The sequence below is a fragment of the Budorcas taxicolor genome, chromosome 11 (genome assembly GCF_023091745.1).
Source record: "Budorcas taxicolor isolate Tak-1 chromosome 11, Takin1.1, whole genome shotgun sequence".
Taxonomy (NCBI): domain Eukaryota; kingdom Metazoa; phylum Chordata; class Mammalia; order Artiodactyla; family Bovidae; genus Budorcas; species Budorcas taxicolor.
The window spans coordinates 151,839,639-151,858,667 of NC_068920.1; the positions used below are offsets into that span (position 1 = coordinate 151,839,639).

Below are 19,029 nucleotides of genomic sequence, written 5' to 3' on the forward strand. Positions count from 1 at the left end.
GTTTTCTCCATTCACTGGTCTCCACCCCTTCCTCTACCCCTGGACTGAGCATCCTAGCACGGCTGCCTTAGAGCTGACTCTTATCTAGGCCGTCCTAGGCCCCACCTCCTCAGAGAGGGTGGGGTGGGAGGGTAGGGGTAAATGAATGGGTAAATGACTGAATGCCTTTCTCAGCAGCTTTGGTGACCCTGTCTGTCACCGGCTGGAGAAGATGTGAACTGAGTCCACCAGGAAACGGCTGTCTGACGCGGGGCAGGGGGACCCAGCCAGACATAATGGAAGCTGGCGCTGGCTGGAGTCGGGATCTGGGAGCCTTTCCCGTCCATCAAAGCTGGCGCTGCTTCCGGGAGGAGTGAATTCCCAAAGGCTCCGCCAGGCCCCCTGATAGGGATCTGCCGGGTGTATGTGAGGGATTTGTTTTTCGGTCAGGAAGTGGGGAGTTAAAAATAGGCCTCCTAATCCCCTGGGTTCGTGTCGGACTTGAGGCTGTGCAGGGCCCTTTGGCTCCGTTATCTCACTCGAGCGGCTTGGCAGCGGCTGATGCGGGTAGAGGCCGCACTGCCTGCTTTATAAAGGAGCACGTGAAGGCGTGCGCCCAAGTTCTGCTTGAGGCTGAACCCAGAGTTTGGTGGCAGAACCTAGGTCTGTTCCCTGGCCCACTAATGGCTACGTTCTTTATTCTTGCCAGGAACCCAGTTGAAGTCTAAAGCCAACAGGCGGCAGGAGGGCAGGGGTTGGTTGAAACAATAGGGATCGGTTATTAAGAGGCGCTTCCCTGATGGCTCAACAGTAACGAATCCGGCTGCCAAGCAGCAGGTACAAGTTTGATCCCTGGGTCAGGAAGATCCCCTGGAGAAGGACATGGCAACCCACTGCAGTAGTATTACCTGGGAAATCCCATGGACCGAGGAGCTTGGCGGGCTGTAGTCCCTGGGATCACAGAGTCGGACACAATTTAGCGACTAAACAACAACAGTTAAGCGAAGCAGCAAGGAAGACTCAGGATGGATCAAGGCCCCAGGCGTTGGGGAGCAGCGGGGGGTGGATCAAGGCCCTAAGGGTTGAGGAGCCGTGGGAGGCTGTAAGTGCTGAAGCAGAGGTGTGGGGGGAGGTGGGGTAGCGATGAGAGTGAGGCAGAAAATCACCCTCAGGACCTGAGATCGAACCCCTTGCAAGTCATAATAAAGGGTGTGAGCCTGATGCTGTAGGCAGTGGGGAGCCATCGAGGATTCCAGAGCACAGCAGTTGCTGCTTTATCAAAAGCGCAGTGCGATGGTGTGCTACTGGCCTTGCTACCTGTGTCCTTTTATGGTGTTTGGTAGAGCAGATTTGGGGAAGGGGGATTTTTTTTTTTTTTTTTTTTCGCCACACCATGTGGCAAGTAGGGTCTTAGTTCACCTGGCCAGGGATGGAACCCACGCTCCCTGCAGTGAAAGCATAGATTCTTAATCACTGGATGACCAGGGAAGTCCCGGTAGAGCAGATTTTTATTTTGATCCTTCTTTATCCAGAAGACACCCTGCCCCTCCCCAGCCTTCCGTCTGAAACCTGGTGCTATAGAGGAGGGGGAGCCCCATGTTCTGCTGCCTCTGGGTTCCAGGGTAAAGTCTGTCTGGGCTTCTTGGCTTCCTCCTGTTTTTAAGCTCGTTCTCCTGCTTGTCTGTCTGTCTGTCCTCGCCGTGGTGGGAGGAATTAAGGGAGAGGGAGGAGGCGGTGACTGAAGTTGGTGGAAGGCGCTTCTGTCCCGGCCTGATTCATTGAAACTTTTACAGGCTGGGCGAGTGCCTCCTGGCCCCTGGCAAGCTCCCAGACCACCAGGCTCTCCTTCCACACATCTTAGTGCCTTTTGTCCTCTAACCCATACCTTTATTGGCTCTTTGCTTCTTCCTCAGGTAGAGGGAGACCCTGACGGGCAGGATGGGAGGTAAACCAGATCTCTCAGAGCATTGGAAACCCGTCATCCACCCATTTTAGAGTTGGGCAGACAGAGGCCTGGGTTTGTTGGGACTTGAACGCAGATCTCCAGCCCCTTCCTAGCTGCAACACTGCCCTGCTTTTTTCAGAGCCACTCTGCTTCTGGGTTCTAAGCGCAGGGGTTCCCAGCTCTCCATGAATCTTGGTTCTGCAGCTTGGGCTCCTCCTGGGGCTGGGAGCCAGCTGTGCTGAGCCTACGGGTTCCCGGAGAAGGTTCTTGGCGTCGGTGTCGGCTGAGTCACACAGATGAGATCACTGCTCACCTCGGGATGGGGGAGGATGCCAAGGTTTGGGAACTTTCACTCTGAGCCACTTGTCGATTTTCTGTGTGTATATGTGTAAGAAAAACAAACCTGTGGGTTTGGACTTTGTACTTGGCCCATGAACTGCAGTTTCTGGGCTGTGCCATCTCTCAGATTCCAGGAGACTGGATCTGTGTCCAGAGCTTGAACCCAGCGTTAGTGTTTGTTCTGCCCCATCCTGGCTGTATGTGAGGGGCAGCACCTTTGTGGGCTGTAGTAATCATTCCTAACAGCTCACACTTTCTATGAGTACTTCTGTGAGCCAGGATCTGGGCTCAAGGCTTTCCAAGTATCAGCCCCTCTGATTCTCACAAGAGACCCGGGAGGTCCTGTTATCATCTCCATTTTGCAGATGAGAAAACTGAGGCCCAGAGAGGAGAAGTGACTTGCCTAAGCTCACCCCGCTGGGAACGGGCCGAGCTGGAGTTTGAATGAAAGTCTTTTCCATTTCGTAGCTTGAGGTGTCAGTCACTGTGCTTTTGTGCCTTCCAGCTGATAGGTGAACTCCTGTGAAAGCAGAAATACAGAGAAATTAGGTGTGATTAGCAGGCAAGGAGCAGGAAGGGGGTGAATGAATGAGGAGTCCTAGACTGACATCATCCCCCGTATTCCTCTTCCAGCACTGGCCTCAAGCTGTCAGAGATGAGAAACAGAGGAGAGCAGGTATGGCTGTATCCAGCCTCCAGGAGGGAAGGGCATGTTAGAAACCATGCCACAGACAACCAGTCCTGGGCCTGTCTCTTTTCACCCCCTGTAGCTGTTGGCTTTTTCAATGTTGATGTTCATTCCTTTGTCATCCTCCTCCAGAAGGTGCCTTTAAGGCAAGATGGTTGCTGGGGGGGCATTTCCCTTTGAGTGGAATGACTGAGGCTATATTGATTCAGATTTGGGATAGAGGTCTATTGTTGGATGCTAAATCCTTGGGGCTTGGGGTGGAAAGTGGAGAAAAGGCCAAGCAGCTTGTTCCCACCCCAGAGGGCCCTGGTATTGTGGAGAGGCTAAGGGTAGGGGTTAGTCTAGGATCCATTCAACAGTCCTGGGTTGGAGTCCTGGCCGCTGCACCTACCAGCTGTGTGGCCTTGGACAAAGTTGCCTCACTTCTCTGATCCTCGGTATTCTCATCTGTACATTGGGAACAATAATCTCTATCTCCTAGGGTTGCTGTGGGGGTAAAACTAGACTTGAAGCTAGAGAACACAGTACAATATCTGTACCTTGTAAACACTTAATAGATGCTAGTGTTATTTATGTATTTATTTTTTTGGCTGCTCTGGGTCTTCGTTGCTACACATGGGCTTTCTCTAGTTGCGGTGAGTGGGGGCCACTCTCTACCTGTGGTGCTCCAGCTTCTCATAGCGGAGGCTTCTCTTGTGGAGCACGGGCTCTGGGGTGTGCGGATTTCAGTAGTTGGGGTGTGTGAGCTCAGTAGTTGTGGGCAGGGGTTTAGCCGTCCTGTGGCATGAAGGATCTTCCTGGGTCAGGAATCGAACCTGTGTCCCCTGCATTGGAAGAAGGATCCTTCATCACCAGACCACCAGGCAAGCCCAGTGCTAGTGTTTTTGCTCTTATCACTATGCATATTAGCCTTGTTACTGGCGACCTTCTCAGTCAACTTTGCGTTGGTCTTGGGAAACTCGGGCTAATCCCTTTTTCCAGAACTTACTGACTCTGGTCAAGGCAATTCTGAGTATGGAAAAGTCTGATTTAAAATGACTGTATGAATTACTTTTTTGTTTTTTCTTTTAAAGGTACAGAGTGACAAATTGGCCAAACAATAAGGTTTTTGAATGTGTGTTTTTAAGTGCGATACAGGGATGATTAGAGAAAGGGGATGATGGGGAAAATAGTACTGAAAGTCTGTCTTGCACGGCATTCACATTACACTCGAGCTTGTTTTTGCTGGTTAAGTCACTGAGGTGAGTGTCGAAGGAGCTCTGCTGGGTGAGGAGGGTGTGTGTGTGTATGTATGAGTGTGTGTGTGTGTGTGTGTGTGTGTGTGTGTGTGTGTGCATGCTCGGTCATGTCCGGCTCTTTGTGAGTCCATGGACTGTAGCCTGACAGGCTCCTCTGTCTATGGGATTTCCCAGACAAGAAGACTGGAGTGGGTTGCCGTTTCCTTCTCCAGGGGATCTTCCCGGCCCAGGGATCAAACCTGTGTCTCTCGTACCTCTTGTGTCTCCTGCATTTGCAAGTGGATTCTTTTCCACCAGCGCCATCTAGGAAACCCAGGGGTGGGTGGGGAGATTCAAATCAGTGTGAGGTCCAGCTCTTCCCTCCCTTCTGAGAGCCTCTTGGTCTGTTCCTAGGGAGAAAGCATGCCTAGTCTTTGGAGAGGCCACAGGTTGGTGTGGGGAGGGTGAGATATCAGGAGGGCTTTCTGGAGGAAATGGTGCTGGAGGCGGCTGCACTGGTTTCTGTAAACAAAATTGCAAAATCACTTCTCCCAGGCTTGCCTGGTTCTCTGAGACAACCCTGCAGCCAGGTCAGCTGGGAGGTCCCAGGCCTGGCAGTCAGGACAGCTGGGGAGCGAGATGTCCAATCCCTTCTGTTTCCCTGTTTAGACCTATCCATCCCTAGAGCCCCTTTGTCTTGGGCATGCCTGTAGAGAGGGAGTGGAGGCTTATGCATGAAGATTCTGGTCTGAAATCAGAGCTATATTTGTCACGTCCATTGTGTGCCCTCAGGCAAGTCATTTCGCTGCCTGTGCCTCAGTTTCCCCATCTGTCTTACGAGGATAATAGTGACCCTCAGGTAACCAAGTTGTTTTGAGGATCGGTGAGGTCATGCAGGTAAAGTGCTTATCATGGAGCTGGTGCAGGGTAAGTGCCTGTCATTAAAAGCTGCTGTCTGCCTGCTGTTGTTTTTAGTGCAGGACACACCTCTCCACCCTCGCCTCTCCCCTCCACTGAGTTCCTGTTGTTGACATCCTCCTCACCATCTAGCTCAGGGATTTTAAGTATTTATATCCTTGCTGGAATTTCTCTTTGCATTGTCTAGTTAATTACCTAATTGAATGAAGGCAAACAATTTCGCTTCGCTTCCTTTCCTGTGGAAGTGCAGGAAGCGGCCGGTGCCTTCTTTTCTGTGATTGAGACGATTATTGAAGTATTTGATGATGATGGTGACGCCTTTCCCGCCTTGAGAGGTCCTCTCCCTCTTAGAATAGCTTCTTGACCCTGTAAATCAAGCTGTAGCCACGTGCTTGGGAGGCATACATCTTGTTGAGGATGTTGATGGGTTTGGCCGCTATTTCTTTGGGTGCCAGCATGCTGTTTTGGCACCTTCTTGCCCATTCCAAGAGGGATAGTTGATAAGACAGCTTTTTAAAAATATTCAGAACTAATGACCTATGTACATATTTGGGGAGGACTGGCTGAGGGAGTATGCATCAAAACCAAGGCCAGGGAGAAGGTGTCCCATGGCAAGGAATCGCTGACTCTTCACTCCTACTGATGTTGGTGGCATTGGATTCTGCCCTGCCCCTAGTGGCTCTAGGGTGGGGAAGTACAGTGATTAAGGTCATTTTTTGTTTGTTTGTTTTGGCTGTGCCGTGCAGCTTGCAGGATCTTAGTTCCCCGATCAGAGTTTGAACCTGGTCCCCAGCAGGAAACGTGCCGAGTCCTAACCACTGGACCACCAGGGGATTTCCAAGGGCATGGAATCTGAACTTGATGTGCTGGGGGCTTCCAGTCCCTGCCCTGCCACGTGGTAGCTGCGTGAAATGGCACAGCTGCTTAACTCGTCCTTGGCCCTAAGGTGAGGGTACCATAAATTCCATTTCACAGGAGTTGTAAGAATCATTCTACCCACAATGCTGGCACATGTAAGTATTCATATGAGTAAGCTGGTATATTCAAGGATCTTAAAAAAGCCATACTGTGTTCTTTACCCCAAGACCCTCCCCATTTGTCTTACCTTGTTCTTCTCCAGGTAATAACCATAACCGGCAGGCCTGGGCCTCTCCCTACCTCTAGTCTCCCTACCTCTAGGCTCCTGCCGGGTGGTCCCCTCTATTTAGAATGTCCTTGTCCTTGCCCTTCCTTGTTCCTTCAAGACTTATCTCAAGTATTGTGCCTACATGGCATTTTCCTAGAGTTCCCCAACCAGTCCCCCTTAAATGTCCTGCTATATCCTTGTTATGCCTTTTATCTGCAGCTGTCATTGACCCAGGTATGTTTCATGGAAAGGCAGTCTGGAAGATACTTTGTAGAAAAGGAGTTTTGGAAAAGGCTGCATACTTGATGCCCATTCGTACAGTACCAATCCACACTTGCAATTTTAAAGGCTCTGAGAAGTTCTGCAATGCAGAAACCTGCTGAACTTTGCTTGCCCCAGAATTCTCCAAACCTCTGACCTTAGGACACTTTCTTCTTTTTTTTTTAAAAAATATTTATTTATTTATTTATTTTCGCCTGTGCTGGGTCCTCATTGCTGGTTGGACTTTTCTCCAGTTGAGGAGAGAAGGGGCTCCTCTCTAGTCATAGTGCACGGGCTTCCCGTTGCGATGGCTTTTCTTGCTGTTGAGCACAGGCTCTAGGGTGCACGGGCTCCAATAGCTGTGGCCCCCAGACTCTAGAGCACAGGCTCAGTAGTTGCGGTGCACGGGATGAGTTGTTCCGCGGCATGTGGGATCTTCCCAGGTCAGGGATCAAACCTGTGTCTTCCGCATTGGCGGGCGAATTCCTCACCACTGAGCCACCAGGGAAACCCTAGGATACTTTCTTCTCGGAATACCTGTTGACCAAGCTTCGTGACCTCCTCGGGGGATGTGGCCTGTTGTAGACATCTAAAAGTTACTTAGTCATGTCCGACTCTTTGCGACCCCACAGACTGTAGCCTACCAGGCTCCTCTGTCCATGGGGTTTTCCAGGCAATAGTGCTGGAGTGGATTGCCATTTCCTTCTCCAGGGGATCTTCCCAACCCAGGGGTTGAACCCGGGTGTCCTGCATTGTAGACAGATGCTTTACCGTCTGAGCCACCAGGGAAGTCCAGTTTGATGCTATCTCTCCATTTTACAGTCAAGGAAACCAAGTAACTGGTCCCAGCTAAACCTGTGTGCCCCTCCCTCATGCCCTGCATCAAGTGGTGAGGTTCTTTATGTGGGTGTTCAGGGCCAGGTGGCAAGGGAGGGCTGACTCTGACCTGCTCTCAAGGGCCTTTTAGCCTTGTTGAAAGGGTGTGATGGACACGTGAACTAGAGAGAGGTTAACTGCCAAACCATGCATCCCTGAGCTGCTGTGTAACCGGAGCCCTGGTGCTGGCCTGCCTGGATCTTGGCTAAGGAAGGGCGTGAGAGGTAAATGTCCTCTGAGAACCTAGCAGAGTCCCCAGCGCTGGGGCCCCGGGACTCAGCCACACTGTCTCCCACCTCAACCACTGGGAATTCCTGGGACTCCATTGCGCTCTAGTCCCGACGGGGCACAGTCAAGGAAGGGGAGAAGGGCCAGCAAGGAAGAGAAGAGCCTTCTGTTTACCAATGCACACTGCCCCCTTCCTTTCTGGGGGAAAAAATACTTTCTTTTCTAGTCCTCTTTTATTATCAGACATTCTCAGGGGAGCAATTACCTGACAGTGGGAATTATCTGCTGTCTTTATTCGAGTGCCTGTCTGCTGAAATTCCTTCTTGGAGCAATTGATTTTGGTAATTCAGAGGTGCTGAATATTGTTTTAGGAGAGGGTGCCTGTGCAGAGGCAGGGGGATGCCCAGGAAGGCGTGGGTGGCCAGCGGAGAGCCGCTGGTGATGGCTATGATGGGGGTGGGGCAGAGACGACAGATGATGCAGTTCTTGCCTTTGAATTTGTCCTGTCTTGTGTTGAAGGTGTGTGGGTTGCACGGGAAGTCGCTTGACTGTGGAAACTGGGGCAGGTTTACTGTAGGAAATGAGCTGAGAGGCACATGTCAGGTTTGGTCACCCCTCACCGTAGGGGTTTAATCCTGGGCATTGGCCCCAGCCTGACCCTGACGCTGGCTGTCATCCTGTGGTGTCCCAGAGGGCCAGGGAGGTAGCGGCGACTGCTAGGAGAAACTTGAAGGAGAGCAGCTGCTGTGAATTGGCCTGACCTTTCCTCTGGGCGGCCCGAGGTGCTGACTCTGGACCCTGGTGCCTAGGGCACCACTGTCCCCTGGGCAGGGAGGGCAGGTCAGGGCGCGTGCTTTCTGGGGATGCTGAGAAGGGCATGAAGGGAGGACCTCAGTGTTATCTGCTCAGTGGATGAAAAAGGCAAGTGTGGGGACTTCCTCCCGGAAATGGCCCCAGCAAATGCCCAGAAAAGGCCCAATTTCAAATGAGTTGAAATTTGAAATTCTAGCCTGGGCTAGAAGGTTACTTAGGTTTTTCTCACCCAGGGGCTTTGATGAGGGGGCGGTGCTCTGCTTCTCTGCTGCAATGGGAGTCAGAGAAGAGGGTCTCTAGGAAAAATTGGGGCACTGGCACCAAAGGAAGAGGGAAGAAGCACAGGCAAAAACAACAACAAGCCCAGAAACACGATGCCCATGTCATGAATGGTTAGTAAGTTCAGTGGAGTTTTGTAGACACTTTTTCCCTCCAGCGAGGGAATTTACCTCGAGGCCCATCATCTCCTATAACAAAACCAAGCAGACTCTGGGCGTTGCCAGGGGTCTGAAGCCACAGCTTGGCTCAGCCGAGAAGAGCAGCGTGATCGGTTAGTGAGGGATGCCTGCACCTTGCTGGAGGAGGCAGGGCTGTGTGTACCCTGACAGCCTGTGTGCCATCCCTATCGGGTCTGAGCTTCGGTGTTACAGATGTTTTTAAGGCTTGAGAACAACTAGGCTGAAACTATATCATGTTGAAAGACTCCTGCAAACTTTAAAGGTCCAATTACAAGTCCTTGGAGCCCTTTCTGGCCGGATATAATGCTATCTTACAGAGCCAACAGATAAATTACCATGTGATGGGAGGAGATGAAGGGTGATTGTGGGAAGGTGTGGCTCCCGACACTCCGTGGCTCCAGGGGGCCCTTCTTGTTCTTTGACCATCACAGTAGTGAGCTGCAAGCCTCTGCCTAGAGGGACACATATTTATTGACTGCCAGGCACTGATTTAGTTTGAGTGCCTACTGTTTACCAGCTTGAGAACTGGTGTGATTTCAGGAGCTTTTCTAAACCAGCTCTTGTGCCTGAAATTCCACCATTAGAGATTGATTTCTTTGGGTTAAACATTGCCCTTTCTAGCTTAGGTGTTAGCTACTAAGCGGATGCTGAGTGGGGATCTCATTTTCTCTAAGCCCTCTCTGAGCTGGAAGTTATTATTTGGAAATGTGGAGCTAGAGAAGGTAAACAGGGGGCCAGGACACGACATCAGGCTGGTGGTGGAAGTCAAGATTTGCACGTCATTTGTCACTATGCCTACCCCACCCTGAGTGCTAAACTTAGCAACAGTCAAAAATTTAAGTCATCAAATCATTTTTAGTGGCCATTGTTTTCCAAGTTTGCATCCTAAGGGCAGAATGAGAACTGAAGGTCCTTCCCGCCTCTGGTCCCTTCTGCTCTTCCAGATCTTTCCGCTCAGATGGGTGGCTCCTACTGTGGCTGCCCCAGCCAGCTGCTAGAGGAAGTTGCTGGAACCGCCCTCCCACTTTTCCCAGCTGGAAGAACAGTTGTCCGCCCCTACCTGGTCACCTTCTGGCCCCTAGGGACCCCTTCCCCAATGACAAATATCCACCACTGACCAGTCAGCAAACGTTGACCCTCCTCCAACCCCACTGTTGTTGTTCTAGTTGCTAAGTTGTGTCCAGCTCTTTGTGACCTTGTGGACTGTAGCCCGCCAAGTTCCTCTGTTCATGGAATTAACCAGGCAAGAATATTGGAGTGGGTTGCTATTTCTTTCTCCAAGGGATCTTCCCTACCCAAGGATAGAACCCAAGTCTCCTCCATCTCCAACATTAGCAGGCAGATTGCTTAATACTGAGTCACCTGGGAACACCCTCCACCCCCGACCCCAACCCCATACAGTGGTTTAAAGATCTGCGGGCTCTGGAGTCTGGCTGGGTTTAAGACCAACTGGATGACTGTACAGACTTTGTGGTAAAATGGGATAACAGGGATAACAGTACTAACCCCAAAGGATTTGTGGAAGTGTCATTGAGATAGATGATCACATCCCTAGTTCAAGGCCTGGCATACATGTAAAAGAAACCCAATATGTGGGGTCTTCGATGATCATAATATTATTAGTGCTTGGGGCCTCAGCCAGCCTTCCGGGGGTGGGCACCAGCCTCCAGCCACCATCCCAGACACACACCTCCTGGCCCTTCTGACCCTTAGAAGGTCCTACCCTGGATACCTCCTCTTCTCAGCTACCAGCTCTCACCGGGGAGCCCCGTTCGTGCCCACGGTGTCCACTACCCCTGAACCTAGACTACGTCCATCCCTGGTGGTGAGTCTCTTACTCGGGAGCTCCTCCCCCAAGTTCCAGACGGAGAAGTGATTTTAGCAGATGCTCTAGAGGTGCATCAGTTAGTCCAGTGAGGAAGTCCTTTCCCTTCCACTAAAACCACTTCCTCCCACTCTCATCACCCGTCGCCCACCCCAACCTCCCCCTTGCAGATGAAGGCTGTGCTGACCAGCAGCCCTGGAGCCAGAGAAGCCTTGCCTGGTGCTTCACCTCCCTTACCTCCTTCCTCCTTCGTCAAAGACCAGGAGCTCCCTTGGCTCCAGGTTCTTACCTCCATCCCCGCCCATACTGTCCACTAGGGGACACGCTGGCCATGGCCTCCTGATGCCCAGCCTCCCCTGCATCCTGCCTCCAGGGGACCTTTCTAAATCTCGATCTGATGGAGTCGCTCCCTCTGTGCCAGGGGCCTCTGCTTCCCATCTCTCTGCTTGGAGGTGATATTTCCACTTCTCAGGGCCAGGGCTGCTGGAGGATTGAGCAATGGTGTGGGTTGAAAGCAAAACAGAGGTGGACAAACTAATAATTAACAGATGTCAATTGTGAATTGCTTAAAAATACCACCAGCGCCGCACCCCCCTCCTCTGGCGAGGGAGGAAAAGCACCCTGTCGCTTGGCCCCTTGGGAGTGATTGATTCCCAGCCAGCTTGGGACAGGTTTGGCAGAGAACGTGACAGGTACTGTGGGGTGTGTGGGGGAAAGGAGGGGCGGGGTAAGTGCCATTGCCAAGGCCCCTGGGCTTTGACTTACTGTACTTCCCAGGGCTTTTCTTGGGATGAAGAGAGTGGCTGCTGAATTAAAGAGGAAGATCAGGAGAGGGGATGACAGAGGATGAGATGGTTGGATGGCATCACTGACTCGAGGGACATGAGTTTGAGCAAGCCCTGGGAGTTGGTGATGGACAGGGAAGCCTGGCTTGCTGCAGTCCATGGGGTTGCAAAGAGTCGGACATGACTGAGCGACTGAACTGAACTGAGGGACTGGTGGTCCAGTGGTGAGGACCCCGCACTTCCACTTCGGGGAGTGCAGCTTCATCCCTGGTTAGGGAACTAAGATCTTGCATGCGAAAGGTGTGCCAAAGGGAAAAAAAGAGAAAGATCAGAGAGGTAATTGGGGAGAACGGTGAATCTGTCCAGAGTCGCAGCTCCCCGGTTTGACCCAGACCCAGGCTGCCGTTCTCTCTCCTGGCTGACGCTTCTCACTGGACTCCTCTGTTTGCCCTCCTTGCAGTCTCATCTTTACTCGGTAACCAGTGTGCGTGCACTTTTCTGATTTAAGGTAGACTGGTTCAAGTTGCTTTCAGCTCCCATTGCTCTCAGAGCCACAGGTAACCTGCCCTTGGCTCCCAGGTCTTGCTGACCTGTCCCGGCTCACCTCCCCTTCCCCATCTTCCTCACTGCTCTTCAGCCCCACTGGCCTTCCCTTCGGTTTTGTCCACCTCTGGTCCCCTCTCCTCCTTGAAAGGTGCCACTTCAGTGCTCACCGGAAATGATCCTTCTCTGGAACCGTGTGTCTCATCGAGGGTGACCCCTCCCTCACCCCGTTAGTCTCTGTCTCAATACCTGCTATTTCCTCTCTTACAGACATCACTGTCTTAACTGACATGTATGTATACCCATGCCCGCGCGTGTGTATTTATAGTTTCTTAGTGCTTACTCCTTGGAAGAAAAGTTATGACCAACCTAGATAGTATATTCAAAAGCAGAGACATTACTTTGCTGACTAAGGTCCGTCTAGTCAAGGCTATGGTTTTTCCTATGGTCATGTATGGATGTGAGAGTTGGACTGTGAAGAAGGCTGAGCACTGAAGAATTGATGCTTTTGAACTGTGGTGTTGGAGAAGACTCTTGAGAGTCCCTTGGACTGCAAGGAGATCCAACCAGTCCCTTCTGAAGGAGATCAGCACTGGGATTTCTTTGGAAGGAATGATGCTAACGCTGAAACTCCAGTACTTTGGGCACCTCATGCGAAGAGTTGACTCATTAGAAAAGACTCTGATGCTGGGAGGGATTGGGGGCAGGAGGAGAAGGGGACGACAGAGGATGAGATGGCTGGATGGCATCACTGATTCGATGGACTTGAATCTGAGTGAACTCCGGGAGTTGATGATGGACAGGGAGGCCTGGCGTGCTGCAATTCATGGGGTCGCAAAGAGTCGGACACGACTGAGCGACTGAACTGAACTGAATGCTTATTTTTGTGTGTTTCCCAGGACAGAAAGCCCAAGAGGACAGGCTCTCTGGCAGGTTCTGGTATACAGTAAGTAAAAATCGCTCAGTCATATCTGACTCTTTGTGACCCCATGGACTGTACAGTCCATGGAATTCTCCAGGCAAGAATACTGCAGTGGGTAGCCGTTCCCTTCTCCAGGGGATCTTCCCAACCTGGGGACTGAACCCAGGTCTCCTGCATTCCATGCAGATTCTTTACCATCTGAGCCACCAGGGAAGCCACCGGTACATAGTAGGTCCTCAGTAAATATTTGTCAGATGAATGCATGATGGGTAAGTAGAGACCTCCAGAGAGGCAGGCTGTTGCCTAGGGCGACCAGTCGTCTTGATTTGTCCAGGAATGGCAGGGAAAGGGTTCCTGGGGCTTGGGATTTTCAGTTTTAAAACCAAGACAGTTGCAGGGAAACTGAGATGAGCTGACATCCTGGCCCTGCCCAAGTGCCCATCCCTGGAGGACTGTGATTTTCGAGGTCCACATGTTCTTTAATATTCATCGTCTTTAGAAGGAGACCAGGGCAGATGCATTCCGAAGGATGGTACGTGGAAGCCTGGGGGTGTGCACAGGGGGTGCTGGGCAGGTGGGCTGCCACTCCCCGCCTGGCTGCTATGGGCCTCACCTGAGCCTCATGCCGTTCCTGTTTAGCTTGTGGCCAGCTCCTCTTACCCCATCTTGGCAGATGAGGTTGACTTAACATGCCCAAGGTCAGCTGCAGGTGGCCAGGCCAGGGGCCCTCTCTAACAGCAGGGCTGGATCCCACATGTATTAGTTTGCTAGGGCTGCCAGAAAAAATACCACCAACAGCATGGCCTAAATGATAGAAATTTGTTTTCTCATAGTTCTGGAAGCTAGCAGTCCACGATCAAGGTGTGGGCAGGCTCTGTTCTCCTGGGGCCTCTCTCCTAGGCATGCAGGTGGCTGCCCCCTCTTGCTGTCTCTTCACCTGCTTGTTCTGTCTGCACTTGGGCTCCTGGTTTCCCGTTTCCTCTTAGAAGGACACCAGTCAGACTGGACTAGACCCCACCTAGATGGCCTCATTTCAACTTAGTCACCTTTGAAAAAAATCCTCATTTCCAAATACAGTTACATTCTGGGATACTAGGGGTTGGGACTTCACATGTGAATTTTAAGGGAACACACATTAGCCCATAAGACGACCCTCAGCCTGAGTGACCCCTCCCAAATATGACCTCGAGGGTGGTGGTGTCAGGCTGGAGGAGCTTCACCCTAGACAAGAGCCTTCCTCTTCTGGGGGCTGGAGGAGCCCCAAATTTTGCCTTTGCCTCACCTCTGCACAGCTTCTTTCCATTTCTTCCATGTTTGCATATTCTCTCAAGAAAGAAACCACCACGGTTCTTTCACCTGCTTGGGGCCAAAGCAGGTTGGTTTTTCTCCAGACTGCAGTCCCAGATCCTGGTCTCAAAGCTTGGGGGCGGGTCCCTTCTGGTACCGCCAGCCTCCTGCTCACCTCAGCGTCTCCTCCTCCTTGGAGCAGCTCTTCTAGGTTAGGTGGGCTCCCTGCCGCTGTGCCCCAGCCCCAGCCAGCCTGTCCCGAGAAGGAGTCTTGCCCCTGGCGGCCCCAGGACTCGGCCACAATCTGCCACACTGTAGGAATCCCAGGGCTTGAGGAGACGCGGAAGGAAGGTGCGTGAGGAGTGGGCTAGTGTGGCTGCCGAGGGTGCTGGAATAGACTGTCTACAGCCAAAGCTATACCGCATTCTAGGTGACCTTGGACAAGTCAGGGCGCTTCTCTGAGCCCTGGTTTACTCATCTGTAACATGGAGAGGTAATACAGTTGTTGAGAAAGCGAAGTGACAGGAACACATTTGAAGGGTTTCATACGGATGTGAGAGTTGGACTATAAAAAAAAGCTGAGCGCTGAAGAACTGATGCTTTTGCACTGTGGTGTTGGAGAAGACTCTTGAGAGTCCCTTGGACTGCAGAGAGATCCAACCAGTCCATCCTAAAGGAGATCAGTTCTGGGTGTTCATTGGAAGGGCTGACGTTGAGGCTGAAACTCCAATACTTTGGCCACCTGATGCTAAGAGCTGACTCACTGGAAAAGACCCTGATGCTGGGAAAGATTGAAGGTGGGAGGAGAAGGGGATGACAGAGAATGAGATGGTTGGATGGCATCACTGACTCAATGGAGATAAGTTTGGGTAGACTCTGGGAGTTGGTGATGGACAGGGAGGCCTGGCGTGCTGCGGCCCATGGGGTTGCAGAGTCGGATATGACTGAGCGACTAAACTGAACCGATGTGGTGCCAGTCATGTCCTAAGTGCTCTGTGCATGTTAATTTCTGTTATGTGGGGACCTAGCGGACGGAGGAGCCTGGTGGGCTGCAGTCCATGGGGTCGCTGAGGGTGGGACACGACTGAGCGACTTCACTTTCACTTTTCACTTTCATGCATTGGAGAAGGAAATGGCAACCCACTCCAGTGTTCTTGCCTGGAGAATCCCAGGGACGGGGGAGCCTGATGGGTTGCCGTCTCTGGGGTCACACAGGGTCGGACACGACTGAAGTGACTTAGCAGCAGCAGCAGCAGCGGTGGGGTGAAAAGTGCGCCTCTGTAACAGGCCTTCCTGGGCGACTCTGCGGCTATCATTTCCTGCTCCATCAAGGGCATGGTTTGGGGCTGGGGGAAGAGGTTGGGGGTTCTCGACTTTGCCACGCATCCCCTCTGTGATGGGTCTGTGTCCCTAACCTCCTCTAGGCTTCACTGTCACTGATGGTCACAGTCAGAATGAGCCCTTACAGGCTATGGGACCTTTTTTAGGTCCCCAGATCTCTCCCTTATCACAGCCCAGCATCCACACAACGCCCTGGGAGGCAGGTACTTTTATTATTTTACAGAGGAGAAAGCAGAAGCTCAGAGAGGTAAAGTCATTTGCTCCAGGTCACACAGCTGGTGGCTACAGAGCTGACTGGGCAGCCTTCAGAATGGTTGGTCTTTGAGTCCACTTGGTGGTGAGGTTTGGGTATGGGCTCTGGGGCTGTTTGGGCTGCTGGGATGGTAGGATCTAGGAGGGCTGTTTTGTTGTGTTTTGTTTCCTTTTTCCTTCTTTTCTAATTGTGAATGTTCCGAATTCTGAGCTGCTGTTCCCTGAGGCCGCTCAAGGCAGGCGGACTGGGCTGAGTTTGGCCTGCAGCCCTATTTGATGTGACCTGTATGGTGATTGTTTTAAAATGTGAGTTAGTCGCTTATGTGTTTAGGTTTTTACACTAAAATCTGGTAGCTGTTCTCGACGAGCTCTTCTGGCCGTTGTATGCCTGCTTTCCGGCAGCCCTGCTGTGGGCTAGGGAATGAATGCCTCGGGCCAGCCTGCCTGCCTCATTCTCCTCCTTCCCTGTCTCCCACTCACGTTAGCCCTCGAGATTCCTGAGCTGGGTGAGCTAGAGGGCTGAGCAGGCGCCAGGAATGTGGGCCTCAGAGCCCTCCAGAGAGCTCCCTGCTGCTCAGGGAAGATAGAGTCATAGTTCAAGGCAAAATGAGTGGCCCTGGAGAAATGTCCAGACAGTGCTCGGGGCTTTTAGAAATGTGTCCAGAAGGGGATGTGCTTAATGAACTCTGTGCCAGGCGCTGGCCAACGCTGGAGGCTGCAACGAGATGCTGGGGACACAGACTGTTCTGGGAGAGTCTGCGTCTCAGGGCATGAAGGTGCCTAGAATGAGCTTTCGCAGAGGATGGTGTTTGAACTGACAAAATGAAGGTGCAGCGGCCTTCTAGGCAGAGAAAGTAGCATGAATCGGAGTTCAGAGCTGGGACCTCAACAGGGCTCTGCAGTCTGAGCTTTAATTGTCCAGGTCCCCCTTCCAGCCCCTCCCCGCATGGGAACCAGGCTGGAGCTTAGGACTTGCCCAAGAATGATGAAGGCGCAGGCAGATTCAACCAGGAGCAGTACTGACTTGGGAGGACATAGTTCTGTGTGTTTTCAAATGTCTGAAGGCTTTTAATCTCGAATTCCCTTTTTAAAAGTGACTGTATTTTTTAGAGCAGTCTTAAGTTCACAGCAAAATTGAGCGGGAAGTACAGAGAGTTCTGTGTTCTCTGCTCCCCACATGCACAGGCTCCTCCACGATCAACATCGTGCACCAGGATCTGTTGTTTTTTTTTTTCCAATATACTAGAACAGCTTATTCCATGATTTAAAATGAAATCATTCCAGAAGGGCATAAAGTAAAAACTAAACCTCTCCCCTTGCTTGCCCCAGACTCAAATACACACACACACACTCACCAAAGTAACCACTGTTTATTTTTGGAAGAATGTGCAGAAATCAGTTTCCATGCTTCCATGGACCTATCCATCCAGGGGGTCATCCCACGTATCCTGCACCGCACCCCGCAGTCCCTCCTGTCAGCACTTGCATCTGTAGCTCCTGCTGCAAGAGGCTTCCATCTTCAGAGGGGACCATCATTTATTCAGCCAGTCCCCCAGTGATGGACATAGATGTGGTTTTCAGGGTTCTTTTTTTTTTCTGCTGCAAACAGGGGTACAGAAACATCCTTGTTCATCTGCTCTTGCACACTTGTGAGAGTTTATCTGTGGGATGGGATGGAGAAAGAGATTACATGAATTTAAAGTGGACATTTTATGGATTTTAGTTTTTGATACACTTTGCCAAGGTGCCCTCCACACAGATTGGGATCATTTACACTCCTGCTTATAACAGGTGAGAGATGATGTGGTCATGAGCTTCTGTGTCAGGAGTGGAGCTGGGGTAGAGTCTGGATGGGCTTTAAGGGACAGGACCCAGCCAGAAGTGGGAGGGGGGACCCTCAGGTGGTCTTTGGAGTGTGTTTTTCTCAGTGCTGTTTGGAGCTCTCATTTATACATATGTATCCATGGAAAATCTATGATTCTGTTCAACAGTTTTTAAAAAATCATCCATCATTCTGCAAATTGCTTTTTTTTTTTTACTAAGATGTTTTGGAAAGGTTTTCCTAGTTAGGACATGAACAGACTCTACCTCACTCTATGTGCTACATAGAACATTCTGCAGTTCAGGGTGAGATGGTTGATATAGGCCCCCTCCTCAGGTGTCTGAGGCCCCCTGGGGTGTTGCAGGGAGCATCCTTTGTGGACCTCAACAGGCCCAGGTGCCAGCATTCCCTCTTTCTAGAGAAAATGGTTGTTGCTGGGAACGGCACTACTGTTTTTCCCCACTGTGAGCTCAGAGCGAAAGTCTTGGTTCCGCCTTGGCCTTGAACTTGAATCTGGCCCTTCTCTGTTCTACTCGAGCAATGCGTGAGTCCAGGGCATCTGTTGACTTAGTTCCTTTGGTACAGGGCTCCCCTCTGCTCAGGGAGTTGCTGCAATGCCAATTCCTATCTCCCTTAGCCAGCCTGGTTGACTGGTCCATTACCCATTCTGGTGATCTTGGGGCAGCCACCCCCTGCCTGTGGGTAAACAGACCCGCCTCTGATGGGAGATTGGCAGGAGGATTGAGCCAGGAGCTCCCTTATTTATCTGCCAGTATGACTTTCCTCTGGGAAGAGCCCTGTGGTGTGTCTGGGTCTGGCTGAGGGCTTGATGGTGGAGGTGATGAGGGAAAAGACTTGCTCAGCCCCTACCTATGGGCCGTGCTAGTCGCCATCCCCGGCAGTTTCTGCTAAGGGCTCAGCAGCATCAGGGAAGGCTTCCTGGAGGAGGTGGTTTTGGGGCCAGTAAGACTTGGAGATGAATCTCTGGTCTCTGAGGGAGCCCCTGGGCAGGACAGGAAGGGCAGGGAGGGGCATGTGGAGGGGCCTGACAAACCTCCTTTAGAGACATTCTTTAGAGAGGATGAGGGGACCCCTCAGAGGCTGGAGAGCTGATAAAGGGGGATTTGGAGGTAGACAGGCTAGAGCTCAAACTCTGGCTCTGTCTTTTCCCGCCTGTGCAGTCACTTAACCTCTCTGAGCTGTAGATACCTTGTCTGTGAAATGGGATAATAGTGCCTCATTCACAGGCTGGCTTTAGTGTTGTCTGAGCTCTTGCCTGGGCAGTGCTTGGCAGAGACCCACACAAGGTAACTGGTGTAGAATCTCATGCAAGTGAGTCCATCTCCTGGGTACGGGGTGATAACCAGAGTTGGCAGTGGGGTCTGGGTGAGGCCAGAGACTTCC

General features: G+C 51.6%; 1 protein-coding gene across 7 annotated transcripts in view; it reads left to right on the top strand.

Moving 5' to 3' along the window:
• DAB2IP (DAB2 interacting protein) overlaps positions 1-19,029 on the top strand; it is a 210,446-nt gene that overhangs the window by 33,920 nt on the left and 157,497 nt on the right. Inside the window, exon 1 of one of the 7 annotated variants that reach the window (XM_052647658.1) lies at positions 12,906-12,947. The exons of the other annotated variants lie outside the window; for them this stretch is intronic. The gene's annotated coding sequence lies outside the window, so the exon portion shown is untranslated. Of the gene's footprint in view, positions 1-12,905; positions 12,948-19,029 lie in introns of those variants that run through there. 7 annotated transcript variants of the gene reach the window in all.